General features: G+C 45.9%; 1 protein-coding gene and 2 pseudogenes across 1 annotated transcript in view; 1 reads left to right on the top strand and 2 right to left on the bottom strand.

The window, feature by feature from the left end:
• TSPEAR (thrombospondin type laminin G domain and EAR repeats) overlaps window positions 1-13014 on the top strand; it is a 201016-nt gene that overhangs the window by 74356 nt on the left and 113646 nt on the right. The window lies entirely within an intron of this gene.
• On the bottom strand, window positions 4101-4697 carry LOC110595940 (annotated as a pseudogene).
• On the bottom strand, window positions 8689-9512 carry LOC103263910 (annotated as a pseudogene).

Below are 13014 nucleotides of genomic sequence, written 5' to 3'. Positions count from 1 at the left end.
CCTGGCTTTGTGTTCACGTGAAAAACTTGTGAGACTGCCTGTGTAAAATTTGGGGATAAATACCAGCTGTAACTTTCAATAAACGGCTTCTGCTCATTTCACTGATCAGTTGTCCACTTTCTTTCTTTCTCTTTCTTTCTTTTAATATCTATCCCTACTACAGAATCAGCTTCTGCAATAGACAGAGTCCAGTCTCTTTCTTTCTCCTCCTTTTTCTCTTTCTTTCTTTTAATATCTGTCCCTACAGATTTGCTGATGCCGCCACATCTTCCAAGGGACTCCCCAAAAATTGCAGGGGCTGGCCCCCCGCATCCCACCAGTCTTATTGTGATGCTTCCACTGTCTGATATCAATGTCATAGGTGCATCTATTCTTATTCATATTTGATGATTTCCTTTAGTTTCTGGGGTTCTCTTCTTCTGGACTCTGGTTGGGATCACAGAGCCTGGGTCTCCTGGATTCATACTTTTCAGGTCTCAGGCTCTTCTTAGCTTCATTTCATGGTCCTACGGTGTTTTGGTCATTCTGTGTCTGACTCGGTGCTCACCATTTTAACTTCAGTCCCTTCTCAGTCGATTATGTAGACTGTCTACTGAGTTTCTTTTCTATGAAGTGTCATCCTTTTAGTGTCCAGAAACTCTAGAAGTTCCTCTTTCTTCTTCTTCTTCTTCCTCCTCTTCTTCTTTCTTCATACCCCTCCCCCCATCAAGCACACACACTTTAGGGGCATCCTGTTGTTCTTTTTTTTTATAAAGATGTGGGGAGCAGTTCAGGGTTAGGTATGCAAATGTTGATTATGCAGATATCCTTGTTGATGAGGTATTTCCCTCCCTCCCCTAGCAATTTCCCTCAACTGCCAATCTTACCCCCCCACCACAGTTTGCCACTACTGCCAATCACTTTCTTATAGTATTATAATTGTTCAAGGTCCGCTTACGAGTGAGAACATATGGTACTCTGTTCTTTGTTTCTGTGATAGATCACTGAGTATGATCAACTCTAAATTCATCCAAGTCTCTGCAAAGTTCATATGTTTGTACTTCTTTATGGCTGCATAATATTCCATTGTGTATACATACCACATTTTAAAAATACAGTCCAGCTTTGATGAGCAACATGGTTTGCTCCATGTTTTTGCTATTGTGAATAGAGCTGCAACAAACATGTGTGCTGGTATCTTTTCTGTAGAATGATTTGAGTTCTTCCAGGTATATTCCCAATAGGGAAATTGCTGGGTCATATGAAATGTCAATTTCTAGTTCTTTCAGAAATCACCACACTGTCTGCATTCCCACCAGCAGTGTAGAAGTGTTCCTTTTCCTCTGCATACTCGCCAGCATCTGTTTTTTTATTATTATTAATGATGGCCATTCTTACTCGAGTTACGTGGTATCTCAATGTAGTTTTGATTTGCATTTCTCTGATGATGAGTGAGGTTAAGCACTTTTTCATGTGTCTGTTGGCTGCCTTTTTGAGAAGTGTCTATTCATGTCTTTTGCCCAGTTTTTAATGGGGCTGTTTGTTTTTTTCCTTTTCCTTTCAATGTGTCTGAGTTCCTTGTAGGTCCTAGATGTTAGGCCTTTGTCAGGTATACAGTTGGCAAAGTCCTTTATCAGTGCAAGCAGATTTTTGACAGATTCTCTTGCATTTTCAAGGTATAGGATCATATCATCAGCAAAGAGGGATAACTTGACTTCCTCTTTTTCTATTTGGATACCCCTGATTTCCTTCTCTTGTCTAATTGCCTGAGCTAGGACTTCTAACACAATGTTGAACAAGAGGGGTGAGAGTGGACAGTCTTGTCTTGTTCCAGTTTTCAGGGGAAATGTTTCCAGTTTCTGTTCATTTAGCAATATGTTAGCTGTGGGTTTATCGTAGATGGGACTCACTATTTTGAAGTATGTTCTTTCTATATCTAGGTGTTTGAGGATTTTTATCAAGAAGGGATGCTGGATTTATCAAAAACTTTTTCTGCATCTAATGATATAATCATGTGGTTCTTGTTTTTAAATCTGTTGATGTATTTAATTACATTTATAGTCTTGTGAATGTTGAACCAGTCCTGCATCCTGGGGATGAAGGCTACTTGGTCATGGTGGATGATTTTTGAGATGTTTTTGGATCCAATTTGCTAGAATCTTATTGAGGATTTTTGCATCTGTGTTCATAAGGGATATTGGCCTGTAGTTCTCTTTTTTTGTTGGATCTTACCTGGTTTGGGAATAAGTGTGATGTTAGCTTTGTAAAATGATTTGGGGAGAATTCCATCTTTCTCAATTGCCTGGAATACCTTCAAAAGGATTGGTATCATCTTCTCCTTGTATGTTTTGTAGAATTCTGCTGGAAAGTCATCCGGTCCAGGACTTTTTTTTGTAGGTAGTTTTCGTATGACAGAGTCAATTTCCTGGGTTGTCATTGGTCTATTTAGTGTCTCAATGTCTTCTTGTTTCAACCTGGTGAGGTTGTGTGATGTCAGAAAGTCCTCTATTTCATTTAGGTTATCAAGTTTATTTCCATATAGGTGTACATAGTAATCTTTGATAATCTTTTGTATTTCTTCAGGGTCAGTTGTGATTTGATCTTTTGTATTTCTGACTGTGTTTATTTGGGCTTTTTCTCTCTTATTCTTGGTCATTCTGGCTAGGGGTTCATCAATCTTGTTAATTCTTTCAAATAACCAGTTTTTTGTTTTGTTGGGTTTTTTTAATGATATTTTTGTCTTCTATGTCCCATATTTGGGCTCTTATTTTGGTGATTTGAATTCTTTTGTTAAAGTTGGAGTTTTGATGGTCTTCTCTTTCCAACTCGCTTAGGTGATTTGTTAGGCTCTCTACTTGTGATCTTTCCATTTTCATGATGTGTGCTCCTAGAGATATGAATTCCCCTCTTAGAATTGCTTTCATTTCATTTTAGAGTTGAATCATTTTCCATCTCCTTGGAGTCTGTATTTTCATGTGTTTAGCATTTTGTTTTTCTTTCATGCTTTTGATTCCCTTACATGTTAAAGAGTCTTGTTTGCTATTTTTTTTAAATTGAGGGTCTAGATTATTCACACATTCTCTGAAGTAGAGAAGGTTAATCCATAGTGGATGGACAAAGGGCTACCTTGTCACCCTGTAGAGTCTCCTGGAGGCTGTCTCCTCTCCTCTGCCTCCTCTCCTCTGACCTGGCCTGCCTGGTCTTCTTCTGTTGGACACAGGGCCTGGGTGGCTCTTCCTCAGAATGGGACCCCCTCATGGAAAGGCCTCTGAGCACCATAGCCAGGCTCTCGTGCCACCCCTACTGCCAGGGTCTCTGGGAAAAGCCACTGTTCCCACAGTCCTGTCTTTACCTGTCTTTCTATCTGTTGGAGCTTAAGTTCACCCTAATCTTAAGCTCACCCTGGGTCTCCTGGATTCATCCTCCTCAGGTCTCAGGCTCTTCTCAGCTTCATGTCTTTGTCCTACTATGTTTTGGTCATTCTGTGTCTTACCCAATGGTCACCATTTTAGCTTCAGCCCCTTCGCATTTGATTATGTAGACTCTCTACTGAGTTTCTTTTTTATGAAGAGTGTCATCCTTTTAATGTCCAGGAACTCTGGAAGTTTTCCTTTCTTCTTCTTCTTCTTCTTCTTCTATGTTCTCTTCCTCCTCCTCCCCCCACCTCATTCAATGGAGTCCTGTTCTTATTTTAGAGAGGAATCTCTTTTCATCTCCTCAGGGTGTGCATTATCATGTGTTTGGTATTTTGCTTTTTTTTAATGCTTTTGATTCTCTTAAGTGTTAAAGAGCTTTGGTTGCTAATCTTATTTTATTTATTTATTTATTTATTTTTTGAGTTGGAGTCTCACTTTGTCACCCAGACTGGAGTGCAGTGGCCGCTCCCAGCCACCGCAGCCTCGACCTGCTGGGCTCCGGCTATCTTTCCGCCTCAGCCTTCCAAGTAGCTGGAACTACAGGCGCGCACTACCATGCCCAGCTAATTTTTTGATTTATTGTAGAGATGAGGTCTCACCAAGTTACCCAGGCGGGTCTCGAACCCAAGATCTCAGGCAATCCACTCACCTCACCCTCCCAAAGGCGCAGGATTACAGGCTGAGCCACTGAGCCCGGCGCTATTCTTATTTTAAACGAGGGTCTAGACAGCAGCTGGGTTGGCAGTGGGAGGTGGGCACACAGTAGGTGGGCCTGCACACAGGGTGGCAGAGGAAGGACAAGGAGGAGAAGAGTCTGCAGCTGTAGGAGGTACAGCAAGCTGGTTGGCAGCTGGACTTCTGGCAGCAGGACGAGAATAACCCAGAGTGGTCAGGCACACAGAGATGAGCTTGCAGCAGTTGTGTACACAGTAAACCTGCTGGCAGGGGGAGAAGGTATAGTGAGAGGACTGGTAGCTAGACAACTGGCAGCATGATGAGGAAGACCCAGAACACATAGGCTCACAGGAGACAGGCTTGCAACACATGGGCTTGTAGCAGACGGGCACACAGCAGGCCTGCTGGCATGGGGGATGGTGCAACAAGTTGGCTGGCAGCTAGACTGCTGGCAGTACAAGGGTGTACAGGAGCTGATGCAGCGTGACTGGCAGGGGCTGGACACACAGCTCACTCGGGTGTAGACCAGGCTCAGGCAAGGAGTCGAGATGCCCAACTGGGGGTGCAGCAGGGGGACTCATAGCAGCTCTCTGGGCAGTCGTCCACTTGCCAGGAGTAGGAGCCAAGTCACAAGACTTGGCTGCCATTGCTCAGGTCACTGGAGCAGACAGATAAGGTGAATGCAGCCATGCTGGAAATTGAGCTGGGGGAGGATGGAGTGAATGAGGGAGAGTGTGAGTGAGTGTGTGAGGTGCTGGGACTGTCTGGCTTTTTTATCCCTCAGGGTAAAAAAGGGTGTGTGTACTTTTCTGTCAAGAGACTCCATAATACATCTCTCTTCCTGGTCGGGTTTGGAGCCAGGAAGACCCTAATTATTTCCACTTCTCTGGTCACAGCACATCCTTGCTTGGCTCATAAATGTCACATGGTGCTGGGCAGGGCTGTACATGGCTTAGTGTGCCTACAGGGATACCTGGAGGCCAGGTGCTGTAGAGCCCTTTGAGGACATTTTTCTTTTCTTTTCTCTTTTTGAGTGAAAGTCACACTCTGTGCTCAGGCTGGAGTGCCATGGCATGCGCACAGCCACCGCAGCCTTGACCTACTGGGCTCAGGCAATCCTTGCACCTCAGTCTTCCAAGTAGCTTGGACTACAGGCGTGTGCCACCACGCCTGGCTATTGTAGAGATGAGGTCTCACCAAATTGCCCAGACTCATCTCGAACCCGTGGGCTCAGGCATTCCTCTCACCTTGACCTCCCAAAGTGCTGGGATTTATAGACGTGAACCTCCGCGCCCCGCCTCTAATACATTTTTCATATCAGTCACTATGCTTTTCAACTTCAGAAGTTCTATTTGATTCCTTTTTTCATCTCTCTTTCTTTAGATATTTTCATTTGTGAATTCATTGTTCTTTTGGTTTCTCTTAGTTCTTTGTCCATGGTTTGTTTATGTATATGTAAGAGTGTTAATTGAAAGACTTTGTCTAGTAAATTCAATCCTGGGACTCTTCAAGGACATTTTCTACTAATTGTTTTTTTCTCCCTGTGAATGGGCCATACATTTTTGCTTCTCTGCATGTCTTGTAATTTTTTTTTTAAAACTGAACATTTTGAATACTGTAATGTGATAATTACAAATATTAGATTCTCTCCTCTCCCTATGATCTGTTGTTGCTGATTGTGTGACTTTTAGTTTAAATATATATAATGTACATTTATATATATATATTAAAATATATGTCATATATATATATAGTGACTGTCCATGTATATATAGTGACTTTTTTAAACTACCTTTATAATGATTATACTGTTTGTCATGGGAGTAGGGGCAACTGCTTCATTAGTTTAGTGCTCAGATATTGATTTGACAGATTTCTGTAAACATGTAGAGTAGAAAAATATTTTTTCCCATAATCTTTGTAGATGGGCCCTGTGTGTTTATTGATGAACATCCTTGACACTCAGCTGGGTAGTTTACAACTCTGTCTTTTCCTTTACATGCTGCTTTCCCCTCACTTCCTGTGTGTACCTTTACTTCCTGCTTGCTCAGCACTTGAAGTTCAGCCAAAGGTGAGCACTGAGGGCTTCTCAGTTCTTTTCTGAGCATGTGCCCATCATGGTTCATGCACTGGGGTCTTCTGGTCTCCCAGGAATATGTGGAATCTTTCAAAGCCCTTATTTCCCAAATTGTGTCATTCTCCAGGTTTCTCTCTTGGGCTTTTAGGTGTGTCCATTGTTTCCCCAACTCATATCCTTTGTCCCAGGTGGCAGTAACTGGTTCATTTACCTTTAAATAATCTGACAAATTCCCTCCATGTAGCTGCTTCTCTGCCTCAAGAGACCTGTGAGTTGGTGAAATAAAGAAAAGCCCTTTGTGTTGGTCCTGCAGGGAGCCATCACTACTGTGATCCACTCCTTCCCTGCTCAGTTAGATCTTTTGGGGAAAACAATGATTTGCCTTCACATTTTACTTCCCCAGTATTTGTTCTCCCCTAACTCCCTACAACATAACTTTACCCACACAACATGAAAAACCCCTCTTTAATGACTTTTGTCCCCTAATCCTGAGTTGGTCTCCATCACTACAAGTGAGCATAACACAACCCCCTGAAGCCCTTGGTGACTCTCTGTAGCTATCAGGGGAGTGTCCTTCCATCTCCTGGGCCTCTACAGGACATTTCTACCCATGTCATTAGGCCCATAGCCTCCACATTCCCAGCATCTGTCCTTGTGTGGCCTGTGTCTATTGGTACAGTTGTCCTAGTCTACGCTCCATCCCTAACTTCTTCCTCCTCAAGTCAAGTGGTGCCTTTCACTGTGGGAATACTGCAGATTTCCATAATGCACCATGCAGTAAAGACAACAGGACTCACAGATGGTGACCATTCAGGGCATGTGTGAGGGCTCAGTACATTGTTTTTCAGCAGGTGAAGTAGTTTATCTGAGCAAAATTTCTCTGAGGGCCGTCTCTTAGTCCAAACGTCCCTCCCTGCAGGTTATAGACAGGGAGCACCAGCCCCAGTTGGCCTCTACTGGGATCTCAGAGGCACAGATGGCACTCACTGACACCCTCACCCCTGGCTCAAGGGACACTAAATCAAGAGCACCCCTGTTATGGGCTGAATTGTGACTCCCCAACCCCAAATTCATATTTTGATGTCCTAACTCCCAGAACCTCAAGAGGGGCTGATTTGGAGGCAAAGTCTTTGCAGAAATGGGTAAGTTAAAATGAAGTTATATAGATGGACCCTAGTTCAATGACTGGTGCCCTTGTAAGAAGAGGAGATGAGGACACAGACATGCACAGAAGGAAGACTCATGAGGACACAGGGAAGAGACGCCATCTATACACCAAGGAGAGAGGCCTTGGAGGAACCAGCCCTGCTGACACCTTGACTGCAGATTTCCAGCCTCCAGGATGTAAGAAAAAAATGTACATTGCTTGAGCCCTCCCGTCTGTGGAATGTTGTCATGGCAGCCTGGGCAGGCTCATACCTCCCCTCTCAGAAGTCCTGAGACAGTATGTGTAAGAGTTATGGCTGCTCCTGCTCACAGAGGTCAGGGAGGGTGTGTGTGAGGAATGGAGGAAAGAAGATGGCCTTGGTCTCCTCCCTGTCTCCCTTGCAAGGAGCTCAGGCATTGTCCCTGGGAGGTCTCCCTCCCACCTTCTGTTCTGCACATGTTCTCTGTCTGACCTGGGCTTCTTCCCTCATCACCACCCAGAGACTTTCCCTTCCCACCTGCCTTCCCCTCCTATCCTGGCAGGCAGGGCCTCCAGAGGCTACATCTTTGTCCTCTGCATCCCAGCAGCATGCCCAGTGCTGAAGAGAGGGCATCCCTGAGCATCTGAGTGTGTGCAGGGATCCCAGATGCCCAAACCATCCCTGGGTAGAACCCTCTGGGCACTGGACCAGCCAATGCTGGTCTTTCACCTCCCAGAACAGCTGCAGGCTTGACACCCCCTAGGCCAGCCCCACCCTGTGCCATGGGAGGGAGCTGCTTCTACCCATGGTTTGGAGGAGAGAATGGCCTTAGCCCAAGGTTGCTCAGGGATTCTACCAGCAAGCAAGGCTTCTGGAATCTCCAGGATCTGGGAGGATGATGGGACAGCAGAATATGCAACAAAGTGGACAGAAGCTTCAGGGTCAGAGCAGGAACCCCTATGGCCCCAAAGCTGGTGATGTAGCTCAGAGGGGCCCAGTCCCCTGAAGCCAGGACAGGCTTACCCTGCCCCTCGCTCCCCGGTGAGCCACAGTCATCAGAGTCATTGTGGGGCAGCAGAGGTTTTATTGGCGCTCAGAGACAGAGAGTGACGTTCCCAGGGAATGTCCAGGGTTAGCAGGGCCAGCCCTGACCAGTGAATGACAAGTCCTAGAGCAAAGAAGTGCCCTGTGGAGAAGCCAGGGCTCCATGGACTGAGGCCAGGGGAGTAGCAAGCGGGCATCACAGATGCCAGACCTGGTGGGCTGTGGTTGGGCTGCTCTTTCTCTGAGGTTGGGCTGTGCTAGGGTTGAGCAGGCTGGGAGGTCAGGGGCTTTCATGGACTGGCAGAGAGGGAGACCTGAGCTCAGCTTGTTCTGGGTGACATGCCCACCAGCTCCTCTGTCTTGAGAGGCCTTAGCAGACTGAGCGGGAGGACACGGAGTAACAGGAGAGGGACACACAGGAAGCGGGGCGGCAGCAGCTGGGCTGGCAGGAGCATAGCAGGAGGGGGTGAGCACGCAGCAGGTGGGCTTGCACACGGGGTGGTAGAGAAGGGGCATACAGGGGGAGGGTCTGCAGCAGGAGGAGGGGCAGCAAGCCTGCTGGTAGCCAGACTGCTGGCAGCACAAAGAGGAAGACCCAGAGCAGAGGGGCACATAGCAGATGGGCTTGCAGGACACAGTCTTGAAGAAGAAGGACATGCAGCAGGGTTGCTGGCAGCGGGGAGAGGTGCAGCAAGAGGGCTGGTGGCCAGACTGCTGGCAGCATAAAGAAGAAACCTCAGAGTAGACAGGCTTGCAGCAGACAGGCACATAGCAGGCCTGCTGGCTGGGGGAGGAGGGACAGCAAACCGACTGGCAGTTAGACTGCTGACATCATGAAGAGGACACCCCAGAGCAGATGGGCTCACAGCAGATAGGCTTGCAACAGATGAGCTTGCAGCATACAGGAACACAGCAAGCTGGCTGGCAGCTAGACTGCTGGCAGCATGAGGGCATGCAGGAGCTGGTGCAGCATGACGGGCAGGGACTGGATGCACAGCTCACTGGGGTGCAGACCAGGCTCAGGCAGGGGGCTGAGGTGCAGCAGCTGGGGGCACAGCAGGGGGGCTCACAGCAGCTCTCTGGGCAGTCATCTACCTGCCAAGATTTGGAGCCAGGGTCACAGGATCCAGGCACGTAGACCCGGTTACTGTAGCTCAGGTCACTAGAGCAGATAGACATGGTAGACGCGGCCATGCTGGGTGGTGGGCAGAAGGTAAACTGGAGGAGGGAGTGAGTGAATGAGTGAGGGTGTGAGGGCGTGAGTCATGTGTGCAGGTCAGGGTTGTGTCTTTTAAACCCTCTAGCCGTTGTTGTCCAAGCCCCACAGTCTCCCCTTCCTTGTTGGTCAGAGCCAGCATCTGCTGCCATCAGGGATGTTTGTTTTCTATGTAGTCCAGCTCATAAATGTCCTGCCCCATGTGGCAGCAGTTGGGAGTGTGCTCCTAACCAGGCTCTGAGAGTCGTGAAGACTGTGGCTCAGATGGATTCGACATACCTGTGGCTGCCACTGTTTGCTGGGTCATTGCCCAGTCTCTGGCCTTGCAGACCCAGGATGATGCCTCCCTCTGCAGGAAACTGACCCTTAGGAAGTGTTTTTTGGGCTGCAAGCAACTCATCCAGCGGTTCCTCTCCCATCCTGGAATGCAGTGTCTACCTTGTGAGGGATATCTTAGTTTCCTTGGGCATCAGTGACCTGTCCAGGGCCACTGTTTCTGTTCTCAGACCCCTTAGCCCAAGCTCTGACAGATTTCTTATCACTACAGCCTCTTCCTCCTGCCCTGTGTCCACTGCCCACCTTGTCCTTGAACTTGGGAGGCAGCAGGACTCTTCTTGAAACATTTGCCAATACTCAGGTCACAGCTAAGAGGCTGAAAGACCACGCAGGGCATTTAGTATTCTCATGGAATTGGGAGAGTTCAGTACCTGACAAGGTGCAGGGTTCTGGGGAAAGACCCAGGCTTTCAGTTTAGAACACTGAATATAAGTGAAGGGATACTCACTAGGATGAAGAGAAACCCATAAATAAGTCTGAAACCCTGGATCTGGGTGTGATGGCTCATGCCTGCAATCCCAGCATTTTGGGACTTCTAAGTGGGAGAATTGCTTGAGCCCAGGAGTTCAAGACCAGCCTAGGCAACATAGTGAAAACTCATCTCTACAGGAAAATAAAAAATTATCCAGGTGTGATGTTGTGTGTCCATAGTCCCAGCCACTTGGGAGGCTGAGGTGGGAGGATCACCTGAACCCAACAGTTCAAGGCTGCAGTGAGCCATGATCTTGCCACTGCACCCCAGTCTGAGTGACAGAGGAAGACCCCCTTTAATAAAAGACTGAAGCCCTCTTTTCATATGATCTGTGCACGGCATAACTGCCTACCAGAACAAAAGTTGTTCTCCTCTGGAGCCTGGTAACATCAACAGAGATTCAAATAATCTTACAAATTTTCATACACAAAGTCTGGCATTTCATCAAAAATTACTAGGCATGCTAGAAGGCAAGCCCAATTGACCAAAGGAAAAAGAGAGGAAAAAAAATATCAAACAATAGACTGGATGTTGTAGCTCGTTCCTATAATTCCAGCACTTTGGGAGGCAAAGGTGAGAGAATTGGATTTAAGATCAACCTGGGCAACTTGGCAAGACCTCATCTCTACAATAAATCAAAAAATTAACCGGGCATGATGGCACATGCCTGTAGTTCCAGCTACTTGGAAGACTGAGGTGGAAGGATCTCCTGAACCCAGTAGGTTGAGGCTGCGGTGGCCATGAGCATGCCACTGCACTCTAGCCTTGGTGACAGAGTTAGACTCCAACTCAAAAAAAAAAGAAAGAAAGAAAAAATCAAACAATAGAAATAGACCCACAGGAGATCTAGATATTAGAATTATCAAGCATGGATTTAAAGTAATTGTGAATAATTTGTTCAAGAAAATAGAAGAAAAGGTGGAGAATTTCAAGGATAAACTGGTTTCTATGATAAAATATCAAGACACAATTCTAGAAATGAAGAATACAATAACTGAAATTAAAACATAATAGATTATTAGTTTAACAGCATATTCTAAAAAACCAAAGAGATGTATAGTGAAAGAAGGCAAATGAGGAAATATTGAGACTGAGCCCAGAGAGGGAAAACAATAAAAATAAGAAGAGTGGAGCAGTATGTATAAAGAACGTGGTGAATACATTGATAAAGGACACTAACCTATGGATGCACTAAGCATTTAAGACTCTTTTGCAAGGTAAACAAAGAAAGCCATTCCTGGACACAGTGGAGTTGAAATGCAAAGACAGAAAATTCTAAAATCAGTCAGAGAGAAAAGCACATGTTGCCTTCAATGAAGCAACAGTAGTATCTACAGGTGACTCCCTAGTAGAAATTGTGCAAGACAGGACAATGGAATGAAATCTTCACCATCTGAAAGAAAGTGAGCAATGACTGAGAATTCTACATTGGTGACGAATATCCTGAAAAATGAGGACAGAACAAGCAGTCACTGAGAGGATGTGTCACCAGCAGGAACTGTAAACAAGAAAATACTAAAAGAGCTTGAAGACAGAAAGAACATGATCACAGATGGAAGCAGGAAAATTAATAAGGTAATGAAGTGTTACAGAAGAAGGGCACACGTGGGAAAATAAAGATGAATATAAAATGTCTTGTTAGTTGTAAAACATTTATAGAAATAAAATGTATGGCAATAAGATCACAAGTCAAAAGGGGGTTACATGGAGTAGAAGTGGTCTAAGCACACTGTATTGTCTTGGGAGTACTATGATATATAATTTACATTACACCTTAAAATGTCACAGATTCATGTTGTAATTTCCACAAGAATAGGAGCAGAATATACAACTAAGTTGGAAGTAGATGAGTGCCAAGGGTTGAAGAGCCTTCCCAAAACTTACATCCACCCAGAACCTCACAATGTCTTTGCAGATGTAAGTGGTTAAGACAAGGTCATACTGGATCATAGTGAGACATAAATTCAATGTCTAATGCCTTTATAAGAGAAAAGAAAGAGAAATTCAGACTCACACACAAAGGGAAGAAGACCATGTGACAAGAGAGGCAGAGATTAGGGTAAGGTAGCTACAAGCAAAAGGATGCCAAGGTTTTCTGGGAGCTACCTGAAGCTAGAATAGGTGAAGAAATATTCTCCCCTAGGCTCAGAGAAAACAAAGCACTTGCTGACACCCTAATTTAAAAGTTTTAGCTTCCAGAACCAGGAGAGAATAAATCTCCACTGTTTTAAGTTACCCTATTTGTGATAATATGCTAAGGAACCCAAGTGTTGGGGAAAGAATGGCCTGAGACCAAGGTTGTCCAGGGACTCCACCAGTGAGCAAGGCTTCTGGAACCCCCAGGACCTGGAAGGATGATGGGACAGCAGAACATGCAACAAGGTGGACAGGAGCTTCAAGGGGTCATGTGCAAGAGCCCTCAAGTCCCCCACAGTTGCTGATGTAGAGTTCAGAGGGGCCCAGCCCCCCAGAGCAAGGACAGGCTCATCCTGCTCCTCCCTCCCCAGTGAGCCACAATCATCAGAGTCACTGTCGGGCAGTAAAGGTTTTATTGAAGTTCAGAGGCAGAAAGTGACATTTCTGAGTACACATCAGGGGTCAGCAGGGCCAACCCTGACCAGCGAATGATGAGACTTGGAGCCAGGAAGTGCTCCATGGAGCTGCCAGGGCTT

This window comes from Carlito syrichta, unplaced genomic scaffold, assembly GCF_000164805.1.
Source record: "Carlito syrichta isolate Samal-C Ts95f unplaced genomic scaffold, Tarsius_syrichta-2.0.1 Scaffold305319, whole genome shotgun sequence".
Lineage (NCBI taxonomy): Eukaryota > Metazoa > Chordata > Mammalia > Primates > Tarsiidae > Carlito > Carlito syrichta.
This window is presented reverse-complemented; position numbering and strand designations above follow the sequence as displayed.